Genomic DNA, 17,033 nt, shown 5'->3' on the forward strand with positions numbered 1-17,033 from the left:
TAAGGAGTCTGGACACATAGGAAACCCGACTGATGGGGAGGCAGTTTGCTCACACATCTCATTAGCCTTTACCAACTAGCTACTCTACCAAACACCCACCACTACAAGTGCTGGGGAAGAAATAATCTGGTAACAGACAGAAACACAAAAGCTGCAGAGTTGAAATTGTGGTGTGTGGTCTGTTGGAGCATTACAATTAATTACCATACCTATTTTTCTTATAGAGTCACTGGTGAATCAGGGATTATAGTCGCAGTGTGCTTCAGCAGATTCCCAGTGTTAACAACTTATGTGAATGGGAGGCTCCTGTACTTAAAGTTAGACAAATGTTTACAAGTTCTTTGCAGAACTGGAGTCATACAGCAGAACAAGAGATTTTTATTGGATCTTTTTAAAAAAAAATCTTACTAATACCTATCACTACTGGTTTAGGTTCCAATTTTGTTTAAATAAATACATATTTAGAAATATTATAAAATATCTCTGAAAAAGATAAATAACAGCAATAAATATTATAAATACATAGAATTTGGAACATAAAAATACTTTTACACATACAGTAAAATGATCTGAAAATATTTTCACAGTGCAGGAAGAGACTATATAGTCGCACTAGCTTAAAATTCCAGTACACCCCATTATAAGTAACCTATAAATTGGGATATACTTGTGTCTTTTTTTTTATCCTTGCAGTGAAACAGGCCTCCAGAAGCTCCATTTTCTTACGAGTCCATGTTACGATCTTTGAATGGGACTGTCATTCCAGGCAGCTAGGAAGGGAATTTGGCACAAGATGTAAGGAATCTGTTGGATGATCGCCTGGGTGGCCACTTTGGCAGTCTCTTTCTAGGTCTTTCTGAGCTTAAGAACCATTTTGAGAGGCATAAAGTCTCTCTCTTCATTCTGACCTTACAGGAAAATTATCCTTCCATTTTGTTTGGAAGTTGTCCTGGTTCACATTTGTAATGCTGAAGCAAAGCCAGTTATAGTTCAGGGGTATGATTTCATTTTTAAGAGCAGCCCAAAGCAAATTCTGAGCAATGACATAATATCAATGATGATTAAGAAATCATAAAGCTTTTCTCCTATTCACAGACTTCATTTTGTTTTGGCTTGTTTGGAGCAATATCTTCTGTTTTACATATTCTCACGTGAGTGAATCAATCCAGCAATATCTAGTAGTAAGTAAACTGTGCAATTAGATTTTTGTAGTAGTTAGTCACTTGCTTAATGCAAAATGAATTGATGAGAGTCTCGAAAGGTAGTGCTTGTAGAGACAACAAATTCCAATGGAAGTACAGTGTCACTCAGCGGTTTTCATAACATCATTACTTGAAGTATCACGTGCTGGAATGAAAAAAGGGAATGGCTGAAACACACAGAGTTTCAAATTTCAAATATAGTCCATGTTTTTCTAACCCCAGTTTTCTGGTGTCCTGACTGGAATGTTGTCTGACTAGGCAGTTGTTGAAGAGAGGCTTCTCACTGTTCTTTTTCCCAACTAAGACACTTACTGGGCAAAGTTATATTCAGTATGGTTAGTTATTACTCATGATATTTTGTCTTTAGTTAGCAATTATGATGTTTTTCTATGTTTTTCATATAGAATATTGTGTGTGTGTGTGTGTGTAATGAAAGCACTAAATTATATGCTACTCTAAAACAGTTTTATTAACACAAATTTGAAATAACTGAAATTACTGTGGGAGAAGGATTGGGGCCTATGTAATGCAAGTTATAAAATTATCCCCCATCTCTCTTCAGCTGTTTTATTGAACCAATATGATTTAGTTTCCCTAGGAAAAATGCAAATATAGTACCTTCGTTTTTAAGCCGATTTGTCAGTATGTCAAGAATGAGAAAACATCTGGATATTTCCGCACGGATGATCTCCTGGCACACCGGCAGTATTGCTTTTCTTTCAGGAAATCATCTATTGTCTAGAATTATCTCTTCAGTTTGAGGCTGGTGAGCAGGAGGTTCTCATTGCTTGGGTAGGTTATCTCCTTTTCCGTCTCAGCACTCAAACACGTCTCCAGATTCTCAATTTGCTGGTGAAGTCCATTTTGGAATTCCTTTATGGAACTCCCATTTTTGCTTCAACTATATGAAGGTTTCTGTGAAGCAGAGAAAGCAGACTTACTAGAGCCCTCAGATTGCCATGGGCTACGCTCCCCATTCTCCCATTACTTTTCATGGGTGTTGGAGATGTGTATTCCACATCAGGGTGAAGTCCCAAGAAAAGATGTACAAAAGAGAGCAAAATAAGTAATATGAATACTAGAAGGAGAGGCTAAGGTATCAAAGTAAACACAGGCCAATGGGGGAAAGCCAAATCATCTATTTCAGTAAATCTGAATGTTAACAGCAATTCAGGAGTGCTGGAACAACTGTTGTTGTGTGACTGCTGAAAGCCATTGAACAAAATGTAAACCCTATATATCATGGAAACCATGCATTCACTTGCTAATATTACTTTAAGCTGCGCACCCTAGTTCTAACTTCCCTGCAGCAAGTATGCAAACAACCAGTTTATTAATTGAGGAAAATTAGTTAAAAAGGCCTCAGAGCCTGCTGCAGAGGATCCATGCAGGCATAGTACTGACTCCATGGGTGGCCCAGGGCTGGAGCACCCAGGGGGGAAAAGTGGTGGGTGCTCAGCACCCACCGGCAGGCCCCCATCAGCACTTCCCCCTCCCTCCCTGCACCTCCTTCCTGCCACAATCAGCTGTTTTGCAGCATGCAGGAGACTGGGGGGAGGGAGAAGGAGCAAGGAGGGGCTGGAACAGGGCATCAAGATGTGGGGCAGGGGTGGAGCGGGGGTGGGAAGAGTTGGGGTGGGGGCAGGGCAGGGGTGTGGCCTTGAGAAAAGAGGTAGAGTGGGGCCTGGGGCACAGCTGGTGCTGGTCGAGCACCCCTGGCACAATGGAAAGTCTGCACCTGTGCCTGGAGCCCAGGGAAGTGAGGCATGCGCAAGGATGTAGCTAAGGCTTCCTGCGAACCGTGAGAAGGGGCGGGTTTGGGGGAATGATCCCCAAGCAATGCTTGAGGGAGGAATGCAGAAGTTTTTAATCTTTTTAAAAGTCTAAACTTTTGTCCACATATATTACAAAAGTAGTTTGATCTAAAAAGAAGTTACCAAACTAGTCAAGGGACCGTTGGTGATCCAAGCTGCAATTTCTAATGGTCTGGGCAGAACTGGTTGGTCACTGAGATGGTGCCCCCATAAGGCTTTATGGAAATATGCTTATGAATGTATGTATATGACATAACTGAAATATGTTTTATGCTACATATGCCATATCTCTGTAGAGGTTATGATTTACTGAATCTATTAATCCTATTTGTATGCATGTATCATTTTTGTATTTGAAGTTATGAATATTGGCTGTATACTTGTCTGATTCTAAGTAGGTTTTAGTGAAGCAGTTGGTTAGCTTCCTGAGAAAAGACTATTCTCAGTAAGTGCCCAGTCAAGAAGCCCTTAAGTCAACAATGAACTTGGAGATGCCAATCCACATCTGAGCTTTCTCAGGAATGTGGCTTGGCTGGTAAGGAACTCAGTCATGCATGGACATGTGACTTGCCCAGGTGACTCCAAAACTCCATTTTGTAGCTGGACTTTGCATAGGAGAGAGGAGGGGGTCTTCACCCACAAGAGAAAGTCTATTTAAACCCCTGGGAGACCCCTCCATTTTGTCTTCAGATGGCTAAAGAGAGAGCCTATCCACCCCCAAAGATACCTGAAAGAAACTGGAACAAAGTACAAAGTAACTACAGGGAATGTGAGTGATTGCTGGACCCAGACTAGAAGGAGATTACTCTGTTAAAGAGAGCTTACTGGAACTGGGGAGGTTTTTATCTGTATTCAGTTTTATTACCGTACTAGACATAGACTTACGTGTTTTGTTTTGTTTTATTTTGCTTGGTAATTCACTTTGTTTTGTCTCTTACTACTTGGAACCACTTAAATCCTACTTTCTGTATTTAATAAAATCACTTTTTACTTATTAATTAACCCATAGTATGTATTAATACTTGGGGGGGTGGGGTGGGCAAACAGCTGCACATATCTCTCTACCAGTGTTATAGAGGACAAACAATTTATGAGTTTACCCTGTACAAGCTTTATAGAGGGTAAAATGGATTTTTTTAGAGTTTGGACCCCACTGGGAGTTGGGCATCTGAGAGTCAAGGACAGGAACACTTCCTAAGTTGTTTTCAGTTAAGTCTATAGATGTTAGGGGACACGGTTCAGACCTGGGTCTGGGTTTGCAGCAGGCTAGTGGGTCTGGCTCAAACCAGGCAGGGCACTGAAGTCCTAAGCTGACAGGGCAGAAAAGCAGGAATAGAACTAGTCTTGGCATATCAGGTGGCAGTCCCAGGGGGGTTTCTGTGATCCAACCCATCACAGTCACATGGGGATGTTTTTTCTCCTAAACCCCAATCCTGCAAGCATGTACAGATGTGCATAGTTTTGCTCATATGGGTAGACATCAATGGTACTATGCGCACAAGTTACACATGCGCTTGTATAACCCACACACCTTCAGGGTGTGGTGCTCTGTCCCATCTAGTGGCACCGAGACCACTTAGAGAAAGATTGAGTCTGCTCTACAGCCTTAGCTAAGAGACGCCAGGCTTTTAGTTCATGTGGTAGAGACTCATGCAGTTAGCTCCAGAGGTCCGAAGTTCAATCCTGCCCGCCGGTGTTACATTTGCAGGACTGGGGACTTTGTTTCCAACTTCTAAATCTCATTAAAATACAATACTTGATTAATATCACTTTCCAATTTAGACCTGTCTACACTGGGGAAGGAGAATGTGAATAACGTAGCTGAAGTCGACGTACTTAGATCTACTTACCGCAGTGTCTTCACTGTGGTAAGTCGATGGCTGATGCTCTCCCGTTGACTCTGCCTGCACCTCTCACCCTGGTGGAGTATCGGAGTTGATGGGACAGTGCTCAAAGGTCGATTTATCTTATCTAGACTAGACACGATATATCGATCCCCCTGCCGGATCGATCACTGCCCGCTGATCCAGCGGGTAATGCAGACAAGCCCTTAATAAGCAATTGCTGTGCTTGCCACAAAGATGTTACATTGTGAAGGGGGGGTGGAGGTGGGAATAGGATCCAAGAGACAATCATTCTATTAAGATGTGATCCAGCCCATGAAAAATGTTGGAGAATCCCTGGTCTAAAAACTTGTGATTTGTTTTATATAGTAGTGAGAACTAGTGCATTAAAACTACTTAATGGGTAGGTGAAAACTTTTTAGTGATCTGATTGCCACTTCACCAGCCTTTAGAGGAAAAAGTCACATGACGAGGCCATGAAGGGAGAAAGGAAGATTTTTCAAGATTACCTTTGTCATGTTTCCTAGAGATTGCCCCATCCAGGGACTAGGTTTGGCCCCCTTTGGAATGAGCAGGAGGTTCACAATCCATGGATCCCCAAGATTTGCATAAATCTCAAGGACCCAATGGAAGTAAGAGCCATCCATACAGAGATCCTGTGCCTCTTCCCTGATTCCACAATTCCCTCCTGTCTGGTTTTCTGGCAGCAAAGCTCCTTTTAAAGTGCACTGCCAAGACTCCTCCATCTTCAGCTAGCCATGGAGCCCACCCCAAAAGTTGCACACCTCAGACAGGCTCTGCAGAAAAGTTAACAGTAGCAGGCTGTATTATGTTTTGAGGAGATTTTCTCTTGGTTTTCAAGGGAAGATGATCCACATAAACTCCAAGCCCTCACTGTTCTACCCCAACCCTCAGCATTCATTCCCAATCGCATAGAGGGCCCTCTGCAGGGTCTTAAGATAGGAGAAAGGGTGCAGCAGAGATGACAGGGGGAGACCAATGTGCACGAGGTTCCTATGGGCGAGTCTTGCTTTTATTTATTAGAAGAGAAATACTGAACCTCTGTAAGTGCAATGAAAGCAGTGGCATAGCTACAACAGTGCAAGTGGTATAGTCTCACCAGGACCCAATCAGCGCAGAGGGTAATTGGATCTAGACACATTTATGTATCCCCATTCATGCCACCACCAACCTGGCAGAAGATGATCTGTGCTATAGGAAAGGGGCTGCAGGTGGAGAGGGGAACATGTTGGCCCTCCAGGGCAGGGAGGCAGCTGCAATGGGGGAGCCCTCCAGCCAGAGAGACCCTGGGCGCCATGTGTGAGCAGCCAGAAAGGATGTGCAGAAAAGTTGTGGAGGGATCACAGAACCAGGGGATGCTCAGGTGGGGGTGGAGGTAGACAGGCGATATGGTGCCCCCTCTCCCTCAAAGATGGAGCATAAGGTAAAAGCATTGGCTGGTTTGCATGGGCTAGGAGAGTGTGGGGGGAGGGACTGGAGAAGGAAAATCGAGGAGGCTAGATCTTAGCAGGGGTTGGAGCATAACTGGATGGAGCTGGGGGTCTGAATCAGAGCTGCTGCAGGCGGGGAAAGGAGGCTGGAGTGAAACTTGGGGGTAGATCAGAGATGGGGAAAATGGAAGGGTTTAGAGAGAAGCTGGAGGGGACGAAGGGATCGACCTGGAGGAGAGTTTGTGGAGGCCTAAATAGATGTGGGTGTGGATCAGGGAAGAGGGGGTGCGGGATGGAAGCCAAAAGGGCCTGGAGGGGTGACTGGATTGGAGCTGTGGAAGCTGAGGACTGGACTGAAGGAGACTTCAGGGGGGTGGAGGGGGAGCTGGATCAGCACTTCAGGGAAGCTAGGCAGAAGCTGGAGTGGGCAGGGGCTGGATTGGGGCTGTGGAGGAGATGGAGGGGTGGATTTTGGAATTGGGAAGGGGGGCCCTACTTTATTCTTGCATCAGGGTCTACCAAGGCCTTGTTATGCGCTGAATTAAGGTCTCCCAGAATATCATAAACTCAGTACAACGTCCTGGGGAGATATTATACTGAGTTCTTAGGGTCCATCAGAACAGAACCCAGGTACTGTAGGTAGAGCTTATAGCAATGCCTATAGTTAAGGTTCCTCAACACTTTCCATGATAAGACTCTGTTTTCAGTTCCATATAACTTTGCTAAATTGTAACTATTCAAACTGAAATGTCCCATGCCAGATGTTTGCATCAAGCTAAATTTTGTTCTTGTTGAACATTATGTAAAAACAGCTGATATGTTTCTCAGAATATAGTTAGGCGAAAATTACGGCAGTCAAGCGATTAAAAAAATTAATCATGATTAACCGTGTGATTAATCGCACTGTTAAACAATAAGAGAATGCCATTCATTTAAATATTTTTGGATGTTTTCTACATTTTCAAATATATTGATTTCAATTACAACACAGAATACAAAGTGTACAGTGCTCACTTTATATTTATTTTTGATTACAAGTATTTGTTGTAAAAAACAACAGAAAGAGTATTTTTCAATTCACCTAATACACGTACTGTAGTGCAATTTCTTTATCATGAAAGTTGAACTTACAAATGTAGAATTATGTACAAAAAAACTGTATTCAAAAATAAAACAATGTAAAATTTTAGAGCCTGCAAGTCCACTCAGTCCTACTTCTTGTTAAGCCAATCACTCAGACAAACAAGTTAGTTTACATTTGCAGGAGATAATACTGCCCAGTTCTTGTTTACAATGTCACCTGCCAGTGAGAACAGGTGTTCTCATGGCACTGTTGTAGCCAGAATCACAATAAATTTATGTGCCGGATGCACTAAAAATTCATATGTCCCTTCATGCTTCAACCACCATTCCAGGGGACATATGTCCATGCTGACGGGTTCTGCATTATAAGAATCCAAAGCAGTGTGGACTGACACATGTTCATTTTCATTATCTGAGTCAGATGCTACCAGCACAAAGCTGATTTTCTTTTTTGCTAATTTGGATTCGGTAGTTTCCGCATAGGAGTGTTGCTCTTTTAAGACTTCTGAAAGCATGCTTTACACCTTGTCCCTCTCAGATTTTGGAAGGCACTTCAGATTCTTAAACTTTGGGTTAAGTGCTGTAGCTATCTTTAGAAATCTCACATTGGTACCTTCTTTGAATTTTGTGAAATCTGCAGTGAAAGTGTTCTTAAAATGAACAACATGTGCTGGGTCATCATCTGAGACTGCTTATAACATGAAATATATGGCAGAATGCGAGTAAAAGGGAGCAGGGGACATACAATTCTCCCCCAAGGAGTTCAGTCACAAATTTAATTAACGCATTATTTTTTTAACGAGCGTCATCAGCATGGAAGTATGTCCTCTAGAATGTTGGCCAAAGCATAAAGGGGCATACAAATGTTTAGCATATCTGGCATGTAAATACCTTGCCATGCTGGCTACAAAAGTGCCATGAAAATGCCTGTTCTAACTTTCTGGTGACATTGTAAATAAGAAGAGGGCAGCATTATCTCCTGTAAATGTAAATGAAGCTGTTTGCCTTAGCGATTGGCTGAAAAAGAAGTAGGACTGAGTAGACTTGTAGGTTCTTAAGTTTTACATTGTTTTGTTTTTGAGTGCAATTATGTAACAAAAAAAATCAACAGTTGTAAATCTACACTTTCACGACAAAGAGATTGCACTACAGTACTTGTATCAGGTGAATTGAAAAATACTATTTCTTTTGTTTATCATTTTTACAGTGCAAATATTTGTAATAAAAAATAATATACACTTTGATTTCAATTATAACACAGAATACAATATCTGTGAAAATGTAGAAAAACATCCAAAATATTTAATACATTTCAATTGATATTCTATTGTTTAACCTTGTAATTAAAACTGCGATTAATCACGATTAATTTTTTTAATCGTGATTACTTTTTTTGAGTTAATCGCGTGAGTTAACTGCAATTAATCCACAGCCCTAGAGAAAATATATTATTTTTCCCATGTTAAAACATTTTTTCAACTGTTTTCATTGAGAAGCCCTAGCATGTTTGGTACAGGGACTTGAAATTTGGCAAAGGGGTTGCTCCTGTCTCAAGGATATATCTTTTACCACTCCCATGAAAATCTGCCAAAATTCAGCCAAGTTACAAGCTTTCTCAGTTTACATATGCTCAGTACAGTCTTGGTAGAATTTTTCAGCTAAATTCTCTGAAGATTTCATCTGTACTTAGCATGCTCCAGCCTAGGGCTATAGGATATTAGCAGAACTTTCCTGGCAATTGCTCTTTTTCTCAGCTGGAGGCTGCTGTGCAGCCAGAAACAGGAACTGAGAGCAGGAAAACAGTCTCTTCTGTGCTCTCAAGTCTCCCTCTACTGGTAGCACTTAATATAAGGAGAACTCAGCCTGACTGAAAGGCAGAAAGGGGTGGAGAAGGAGAAGCAGAGACAATTTGAGCAGGGGAGGAACAGGGGCACAGTGGAAACAGAGACAGATTGTGGGGATAGAGCCAAAGAAAAGTGAGTATGATAGGGTCAGAGAGTGGAAGCCGAGATAGGCTGCACAGCGGGGTAGCTGTGGAGGGGACAGAGATAGGCTGGAGGGGTAGGGACAGTGGAGACTGAAATCCTACCAGAGAGGATAGAGCTAGAGACAAGATTTGGGGAGATAAGGAAGAGGGGGCAGCAGAGATAAGATGCAGTGGGGACAGGGGCAAAAGCTGTGGGGGTGCACAGTGCAGAGTGGGGAACAGATACAGACTGTAGGGTCATATTTCAGAGTAGCAGCTGTATTAGTCTGTATCTGCAAAAAGAATAGGAATACTTGTGGCACCTTAGAGACTAACAAATTTATTTGAGCATAAGCTTTCGTGGGCTACAGCCCGGATGCATAGAATGGAACATATAGTTATATATATATATATATATATATATATATATATATATAAGTTGGAAGTTACCATACAAACTGTGAGAGGCTAATTAATTAAGGTAAGCTATTATCAGCAGGAGAAAAAAACTTTGGTAGTGATAATCAAGATGGCCCATTTAGACAGTTGACAAGAAGGTGTGAGGATACTTAACTTAAGGAAATAGACTCCAAGGAGAAACTGCTGAGCTTGAATTAATAGGCAAACTAGATACCATTAACTTGGGTTTGAATAGAGACTGGGTGTGGCTTGGTCATTACACATATTGAATCTATTTCCTTAACTTAAGTATCCTCACACCTTCTTGTCAACTGTCTAAATGAGCCATCTTGATTATCACTACAAAAGTTTTTTTCTCCTGCTGATAATAGCTCATCTTAACTAATTAGCCTCTCACAGTTTGTATGGTAACTTCCAACTTATATATATATATATATATATATATATATATATATATAAAACTATATGTTCCATTCTATGCATCCGGGCTGTAGACCACTAAAGCTTATGCTCTAATAAATTTGTTAGTCTCTAAGGTGCCAGAAGTACTCCTGTTCTTTTTGTCGGGTCATAGGAGCAGAAAGAGGCTGTAGGGGTGGATAGAAGCAGAGAAGGGAAAAGAAACAGGCTGCAGGGGTACATGCGAGGGGTTGCAGCAGGATACACAAAGAAAGTAGGGTGTGTAATCACTAGAGAACCCTCCCATCCAGAACCTGAAATAGAACCCAGGATTTCTTAGTCTCAGTATTCCTCTCTTGTCTAGCAAATAGCTGTGAAATCCACTAGCAAAATGTGTGTTTCATCCCCCTCTAGTGGCTGGTCTATAAAGGATAAAAGTCTGCTACTGTTATCAGAACTACTCTTTTAGTGACAGAGATCTGTGCTGTGGGTCTAATCAATGTTTACAATCTTGCTGATGACGAATGTAGGGGGTTAATATGGTTCCGCATAACAGAATTTCTGTTTTTTCAGTTGTTTTTTAATAATGTAGGCAACATACATAGAATCATAGAACCACTGAGTTGTGTCTCTACCACCCAAGACAGATGGCTATTCAGCCTCCTTCTGAAAACCTCCAGGGAAAGAGCTTCCATAAGCTCCCTAGGCACTGTGTTGCACTGTCCTACTGTACTTACAGTTAGAAAGTTTTTTTCTGAGATTTAATCTAAATCAGCTATGCTATTGTTTGAACCCATTGCCTCTTGTCCTGCCCTCTGTGGCAAGAGAGAAAAACTTTTCTCCATCTTTTTTGTAGCAGCCTTTCAAGTATTTGAGGACTGTTATCATGTCCCCTCTTAATCTCCTTTATTTGCAAACTAAACATACCCAGTTCCCTCAGCCTTTGCTCATAAGGCTTGCATTCCATCCTTGTTATCATCTTGGTCGCTCACCTCTGGATCCTTTCCTGTTTCTCCACATCCATTCTATACATTGGTGACCAAAATTGGACACAGTACTCCATCTGAAGTAAAGCAGCGCTTTAATGGGGGCTGCATATGGGCCGGTACTGGCTTCTTACCCGTACGCTGTACCGGCCCATACCGGCTCACTTTCACCCCTGGCTGAAGCCTAACCTAAACCAGCGCTGAGTAGAGCTGGACTATCACCTTCTGTGATATACAAATAAACTATGATAAAATAAAATTAAGAGTGCAAAGTCAAGCCTTCAAAATTAGTTAGGGAAGTGGATTGGACTGAAGAATTTATGGATCTAAAGGTAGAGGAGGCCTGGGATTACTTTAAATCAAAGCTGCAGAAGCTATCGGAAGCCTGCATCCCAAAAAAGGGGAAAAAATTCATAGGCAGGAGTTGTAGACCAAGCTGGATGAGCAAGCATCTCAGAGAGGTGATTAAGAAGCAGCAGAAAGCATACAGGGAGTGGAAGATGGGAGGGATCAGCAAGGAAAGCTACCTTATTGAGGTCAGAACATGTAGGGATAAAGTGAGACAGGCTAAAAGTCAAGTGGAGTTGGACCTTGCAAAGGGAATTAAAACCAATAGTAAAAGGTTCTATAGCCATATAAATAAGAAGAAAACAAAGAAAGAAGAAGTGGGACCGCTAAACACTGAGGATGGAGTGGAGGTTAAGGATAATCTAGGCATGGCCCAATATCTAAACAAATACTTTGCCTCAGTCTTTAATAAGGCTAAAGAGGATCTTAGGGATAATGGTAGCATGACAAATGGGAATGAGGATGTGGAGGTAGATATTACCAAATCCGAAGTAGAAGCAAAATTCAAACATCTTAATGGGACTAAATCGGGGGGCCCAGATAATCTTCATCCAAGAATATTAAAGGAATTGGCACCTGAAATTGCAAGCCCATTAGCAAGAATTTTTAATGAATCTGTAAACTAAGGAGTTGTACCGTATGATTGGAGAATTGCTAATATAGTTCCTATTTTTAAGAAAGGAAAAAAAAGTGATCCGGGTAACTACAAGCCTGTTAGTTTGACATCTGTAGTATGTAAGGTCTTGGAAAAAATTTTGAAGGAGAAAGTAGTTAAGGTCATTGAAGTCAATGGTAAATGGGACAAAATGCAACACGGTTTTACAAAAGGTAGATCATGCCAAACCAACCTGATCTCCTTCTTTGAGAAAGTAACAGATTTTTTAGATAAAGGAAACGCAGTGGACCTAATTTACCTAGATTTCAGTAAGGCGTTTGATACCGTGCCACATGGGGAATTATTAGTTAAATTGAAAAAGATGGGGATCAGTATGAACATCAAAAGGTGGATAAGGAATTGGTTAAAGGGGAGACTACAACGGGTCCTACTGAAAGGTGAACTGTCAGGCTGGAGGGAGATTACCAGTGGAGTTCCTCAGGGATCAGTTTTGGGACCAATCTTATTTAATCTTTTTATTACTGACCTCGGCACAAAAAGTGGGAGTGTGCTAATAAAGTTTGCAGATGATATAAAGCTGGGAGGTATTGCCAATTTAGAGAAGGACTGGGATATCATACAGGAGGATCTGGATGACCTTGTAAACTGGAGAAATAGTAATAGGATGAAATTTAATAGTAAGAAGTGTAAGGTTATATATTTAGGGATTAATAACAAGAATTTTAGTTATAAGCTGGGGATGCGTCTATTAGAAGTAATGGAGGAGGAGAAGAAGAACCTTGGAGTATTGGTTGATCATAGGATGACTATGAGCTGCCAATGTGATATGGCTGTGAAAAAAGCTAAAACTAAAATTTAACTAAAAAAGCTGCGGTCTTGGGATGCATCAGGAGAGGTATTTCCAGTAGGGATAAGGAGGTTTTAGTATCGTTACAAAAGGCACTGGTGAGACCTCACCTGGAATACTGTGTGCAGTTCTGGTCTCCCATGTTTAAAAAGGATGAATTCAAACTGGAACAGATACAGAGAAGGGCTACTAGATGGAATGGAAAACTTGTGTTATGAAAGGAGACTCAAGGAGCTTGGCCTAACTAAAAGAAGGTTGAGGGGAGATAAGATGGCTCTCTATAAATATATCAGAGGGATAAATACCAGAGAGGGAGAGGAATTATTTAAGCTCAGTACCAATGTGGACACAAGAACAAATGGATATAAACTGGCCACCAGGAAGTTTAGACTTGAAATTAGATGAAGGTTTCTAACCATCAGAGGAGTGAAGTTTTGGAATAGCCTTCCAAGGGAAGCAATGGGGGCAAAAGATCTATCTGGCTTTAAGATTAAACTCGATAAATTTATGGAGGAGATGGTATGATGGGATAACGTGATTTTGGTAATTAATTGATCTTTAAATATTCATGGTAAATAGGCCTACTGGCCTCTGATGGGATATTAGATGGGTGGGATCTGAGTTACGCAAGAAAGAATTTTCTGTAGTATCTGGCTGGTGAATCTTGCCCATAGGCTCAGGGTTTAGCTGATCGCCGTATTTGGGGTCGGGAAGGAATTTTCCTCTGGGGCAGATTGGAAGAGGCCCTGGAGCTTTTTTGCCTTCCTCTGTAGCATGGGGCACGGATCACTTGCTGGAGGATTCTCTGCACCTTGAAGTCTTTAAACCACAATTTGAGGACTTCAATAGCTCAGACATAGGTGAGGTTTTTTGCAAGAGTGGGTGGGTGACATTCTGTGGCCTGCGTTGTGCAGAAGGTCAGACTAGATGATCAGAATGGTCCCTTCTGACCTTAATACCTATGAATCTATAAATCTAAATGATAGAATTCAGGCTGCCTGTGCAACTTTAGTTTGGACCCCTTTGTGTATGCATTAAGATACAGTCTTTAATTGCATGATCACATTTTTTCCCACAGAATCCCTCCCTCATTCAGTGCACAGTGTGGATAAGTAAGAGAGGGGAATGAGGTGTTTTCCAAAGTGCTGAGCACAAAGTGATTTTATCTCAAAAAATTACTGAAAATGAGTCTAGAAAAACAAGAAACTGTAGACCAGAACTTAATGATTCTGGCCTACAATTCAGGGATGTGACTGCCACTATTTTAGAGAGACAAGGTGAGCAAGGTTATATCTGTTATTGAAGCAACTTCTGTGGTGAAAGAGACAAGCTCTTCAGATCTTTTGGGCATAAGCTTGAAAGCTTCTCTCTCTGACCAACAGAAGTTGGTCCAATAAAAGATATTACCTGACCCCCCTTGTCTCTTCAATATTCTAGGACCAACATGACTCCAACAACTCCGCAAATATTATCTTAATTCTGGCATTTCCTAACTTTTGACTTTGCAGCCCTAATTTTATTTTAATGCAGGATTCTTTTGGCACATCCGTCAGATTAAAATGCTTAAATCGATATGTTGTGTTATGACAGAGGTGTTAGGCATTGGCACCCTGACAGCAGGATTGTCTGGCTATGTAGACTCCCTCCTCAGGCCCTACGTTACCAGCACTCCCAGCTATCTTCAAGACACCACTGACTTCCTGAGGAAACCACAATCCATTGGTGATCTTCCTGAAAACACCATCCTAGCCACTATGGATGTAGAAGCCCTCTACACCAACGTTCCACACAAAGATGGACTACAAGCCGTCAGGAACAGTATCCCCGATGATGTCACGGCTAACCTGGTGGCTGAACTTTGTGAGTTTGTCCTCACCCATAACTATTTCACATTTGGGGACAATGTATACCTTCAAATCAGCGGCACTGCCATGGGTACCCGCATGGCCCGACAGTATGCCAACATTTTTATGGCTGACTTAGAACAACGCTTCCTCAGCTCTCGTCCCCTAATGCCCCTACTCTACTTGCGCTACATTGATGACATCTTCATCATCTGGACCCATGGAAAAGAAGCCCTTGAGGAATTCCACCAGGATTTCAACAACTTCCATCCCACCATCAACCTCAGCCTGGACCAGTCCACACAAGAGATCCACTTCCTGCACTACAGTGCTAATACGCGATGGTCACATAAACACCACCCTATATCGGAAACCTACTGACCGCTATTCCTACCTACATGCCTCTAGCTTTCATCCAGATCATACCACACGATCCATTGTCTACAGCCAAGCTCTACAATATAACTGCATTTGCTCCAACCCCTCAGACAGAGACAAACACCTACAAGATCTCTATCATGCATTCTTACAACTACAATACCCACCTGCTGAAGTGAGGAAACAGATTGACAGAGCCAGAAGAGTACCAGAAGTCACCTACTACGGGACAGGCCCAACAAAGAAAATAATAGAACGCCACTAGCCATCACCTTCAGCCCCCAACTAAAACCTCTGCAACGCCTCATCAAGAATCTACAACCTATCCTGAAGGACGACCCATCACTCTCACAGATCTTGGGAGACAGGCCAGTCCTTGCTTACAGACAGCCCCCCAATCTGAAGCAAATACTCACCAGCAACCACACACCACACAACAGAACCACTAACCCAGGAACCTATCCTTGCGACAAAGCCCGTTGCCAACTCTGTCCACATATCTATATAGGGGACACCATCATCGGGCCTAATCACATCAGCCATACATTCAGAGGCTCGTTCACCTGCACATCTACCAATGTGATATATGCCATCATGTTCCAGCAATGCCCCTCTGCCATGTACATTGGTCAAACTGGACAGTCTCTACGTAAAAGAATGAATGGACACAAATCAGACGTGAAGAATTATAACATTCAAAAACCAGTCGGAGAACACTTCAATCTCTCTGGTCACTCGATCACAGACCTAAGAGTGGCTATCCTTCAACAAAAAAGCTTCAAAAACAGACTCCAACGAGAGACTGCTGAATTGGAATTAATTTGCAAACTGGATACAATTAACTTAGGCTTGAATAGAGACTGGGAATGGATGAGTCATTACACAAAGTAAAACTATTTCCCCATGGTATTTCTTCCCCCCACCCCACCCCCCACTGTTCCTCAGATATTCTTGTTAACTGCTGGAAATGGCCCCCCTTGCTTGTCACCATGAAAGGTTTTCTCCTTTGCCCCCCCTGCTGCTGGTGATGGCTTATCTTAAGTGATCACTCTCCTTACAGTGTGTATGATAAAACCCATTGTTTCATGTTCTCTGTGTGTGTGTATATAAATCTCCCCACTGTATTTTCCACCAAATGCATCCGATGAAGTGAGCTGTAGCTCACGAAAGCTTATGCTCAAATAAATTTGTTAGTCTCTCAGGTGCCACAAGTCCTCCTTTTCTTTTTGCGAATACAGACTAACACGGCTGCTACTCTGAAACCAATAAAAATAGTGTAATTCATTACGGCTTTCAAAAACCTCGCACACAGTTACCAGTTTGTATGCACTGGATACACTAGTGGAGATATCTGCAAAATGGCCCAGGTTTAATCTGTGGTCAGGGAAGCATATTCTAAGGCCGCACGCGGGAGCTCTGGTGTACACACATCCCTGCTGGCCGGGCAGACAGATGGGGGGAGGAGATCGGATTATTTATAACAAGCGGAGTCACATTTATCGGGGGAAGGGGTCGTTGGGCAATTTCCTCTTTTTTTTTTTTTTTTTTTTTGGCAAAGGCTCCAGACCCGCGACACGCGCCTCAGACACGCGCGTGGCTTCCTCAGCCCGGCACCGCTTGGCTTTAGCCCCTTTCCGAACGAGGCTTTTATTCCCCTTTAACCACAAACCGGGCCCCGCCCCCGCGCTCCTCCAGCACGAGCTGGCCGGGAGCCGCTCCCCTCGCGTAGCTCTCAGGGGGCGGTGGCGGCGGCGGCGGCGGCGGCGCGCGCCAGGACATCACACAAGCGCCCCGCCTTCCCCTTTGTTTCCGGAAGTGACGCTCGGCCTAGTTTC

At 42.5% G+C, this 17,033-nt stretch overlaps 1 long non-coding RNA gene across 1 annotated transcript; it reads right to left on the minus strand.

The window, feature by feature from the left end:
- Positions 1-355: 355 nt before the first annotated feature.
- LOC122460165 lies at positions 356-17,013 on the minus strand. Its single transcript, XR_006281278.1, has 4 exons — positions 16,693-17,013; positions 16,515-16,593; positions 1,821-2,117; positions 356-1,347 (listed from the first exon to the last, which is right to left on the minus strand). It is a non-coding gene; the product is annotated as an uncharacterized LOC122460165 (long non-coding RNA).
- Positions 17,014-17,033: the final 20 nt, after the last annotated feature.

The sequence above is a fragment of the Dermochelys coriacea genome, chromosome 5 (assembly GCF_009764565.3).
Source record: "Dermochelys coriacea isolate rDerCor1 chromosome 5, rDerCor1.pri.v4, whole genome shotgun sequence".
In the NCBI taxonomy this organism is placed as follows: domain Eukaryota; kingdom Metazoa; phylum Chordata; order Testudines; family Dermochelyidae; genus Dermochelys; species Dermochelys coriacea.